The sequence below is a fragment of the Oncorhynchus nerka genome, linkage group LG27 (assembly GCF_034236695.1).
Source record: "Oncorhynchus nerka isolate Pitt River linkage group LG27, Oner_Uvic_2.0, whole genome shotgun sequence".
In the NCBI taxonomy this organism is placed as follows: Eukaryota; Metazoa; Chordata; class Actinopteri; order Salmoniformes; family Salmonidae; genus Oncorhynchus; species Oncorhynchus nerka.
Window position 1 is genome coordinate 5,439,282 of NC_088422.1, and position 2,500 is coordinate 5,441,781.

Genomic DNA, 2,500 nt, shown 5'->3' on the forward strand with positions numbered 1-2,500 from the left:
GAACATTGGGGACGGAAGTGGAACATTGGGGACAGAACGTTGGGAGCCAGGCACGTAACCACTGTAAACCTGTGAATAGGTGTTGGAAGGGAACAGAGTTTGCCTGCCAAGGCTACAGGAAGTACCCAGTGTTCCAGTCCCGTCCCCAATGGTGAAAAAACCATCCATCTTAACGCAGAGCTACAGGTCCATTATGAGAAAGAGACAAAAAGAGATGGCTTAGCTAAGTTAATGAAACAGGGACACGTTGATCTGGGTTAGCAGTATCAGCTAAAGTTATCACCCTCTCTTTGGTTCTTACACAGCTATAATTCATCATCAAGTTTATATTTTTAAATCAACGGCAACAGCAGTAGCCGCGGAACTAAATGTGCTGTGGTGCAGTTTGGGGTTCCATTTTTACATCCATTTAAAGGAGAGAATAACAAGAGAAGTACAAGCATTTCATAGGAAGTCATCCCTCAAAGTAAACCCTGAAAACAGCAAACCAAGGCAATGTTCCAAATGGCACCCTATTCCCTACATAGTGCTCTACTATAGACCAGGACCCAATGGCACCCTATTCCCTACATAGTGCACTACTATAGACCAGGACCCAATGGCACCCTATTCCCTACATAGTGCACTACTATAGACCAGGACCCAATGGCACCCTATTCCCTACATAGTGCTCTACTATAGACCAGGACCCAATGGCACCCTATTCCCTACATAGTGCAGCCTAAGGAGAAGCAGGGTCACAGACAAGCTGCTGAACAATAGCTATTTTCTTTTGGCCCGGGCAAAAAAATATATTAAAAAATGCTTTGTGGCTCGAGCAAACTTTCCCCACTAACCAACCCCCTGAAACCTCTAGCCCAGAAAATGCCTTGCTCCACATACCCTCTCAAATATACCCAGTAACCGCTGATCCTAGGGAAACAAGAAGATAACATAATCATTTAGGAAAACAGTTATTATTCTCTTTTCCCCCTCATCCCTGCATTCTCTTCTTTTCAACTTCACAGCCAAGACAGGTCTGGTGGCATCGGATGACAGGGTAACTTTACAGCCAAGACAGGTGGCATCGGATGACGGGGTAACTTTACAGCCAAGACAGGTCTGGTGGCATCTGATGACGGGGTAACTTTACAGCCAAGACAGGTCTGGTGGCATCGGATGACGGGGTAACTTTACAGCCAAGACAGGTCTGGTGGCATCGGATGACAGGGTAACTTTACAGCCAAGACAGGTGGCATCGGATGACGGGGTGACTTTACAGCCAAGACAGGTCTGGTGGCATCGGATGACGGACTAACTTTACAGCCAAGACAGGTGGCATCGGATGACGGACTAACTTTACAGCCAAGACAGGTGGCATCGGATGACAGGGTAACTTTACAGCCAAGACAGGTGGCATCGGATGACAGGGTAACTTTACAGCCAAGACAGGTCTGGTGGCATCGGATGACAGGGTAACTTTACAGCCAAGACAGATGGCATCGGATGACAGGGTAACTTTACAGCCAAGACAGATGGCATCGGATGACAGGGTAACTTTACAGCCAAGACAGGTGGCATCGGATGACGGGGTAACTTTACAGCCAAGACAGGTGGCATCGGATGACAGGGTAACTTTACAGCCAAGACAGGTCTGGTGGCATCGGATGACGGACTAACTTTACAGCCAAGAAAGATGGCATCGGATGACAGGGTAACTTTACAGCCAAGACAGATAGCATCGGATGACAGGGTAACTTTACAGCCAAGACAGATGGCATCGGATGACAGGGTAACTTTACAGCCAAGACAGGTGGCATCGGATGACAGGGTAACTTTACAGCCAAGACAGGTCTGGTGGCATCGGATGACAGGGTAACTTTACAGCCAAGACAGATGGCATCGGATGACGGGGTGACTTTACAGCCAAGACAGGTGGCATCGGATGACAGGGTAACTTTACAGCCAAGACAGGTCTGGTGGCATCATAAGACAGACTAACTTGTGAGTGTGTCTTTGTTATTTATGAATCTTATGTACTCCTGTGTCTTAAATACTCCTGTGTCTTAAGTACTCCTGTGTCTTAAGTACTCCTGTGTCTTAAGTACTCCTGTGTCTTAAGTACTCCTGTGTCTTATGTACTCCTGTGTCTTATGTACTCCTGTGTCTTATGTACTCCTGTGTCTTATGTACTCCTGTGTCTTGAATACTCCTGTGTCTTGAATACTCCTGTGTCTTGAATACTCCTGTGTCTTAAATACTCCTGTGTCTTATGTACTCCTGTGTCTTATGTACTCCTGTGTCTTGAATACTCCTGTGTCTTGAATACTCCTGTGTCTTGAATACTCCTGTGTCTTATGTACTCCTGTGTCTTATGTACTCCTGTGTCTTATGTACTCCTGTGTCTTATGTACTCCTGTGTCTTAAATACTCCTGTGTCTTAAATACTCCTGTGTCTTAAATACTCCTGTGTCTTAAATACTCCTGTGTCTTAAGTACTCCTGTGTCTTAAGTACTCATG

The 2,500-nt window shown here is 46.0% G+C and overlaps 1 protein-coding gene across 1 annotated transcript in view; it reads right to left on the reverse strand.

Annotated features, from left to right (window-relative positions):
* The window catches only part of LOC115118809 (ras-GEF domain-containing family member 1B-A-like), a 52,547-nt gene that overhangs the window by 33,218 nt on the left and 16,829 nt on the right, over positions 1–2,500 (reverse strand). The window lies entirely within an intron of this gene.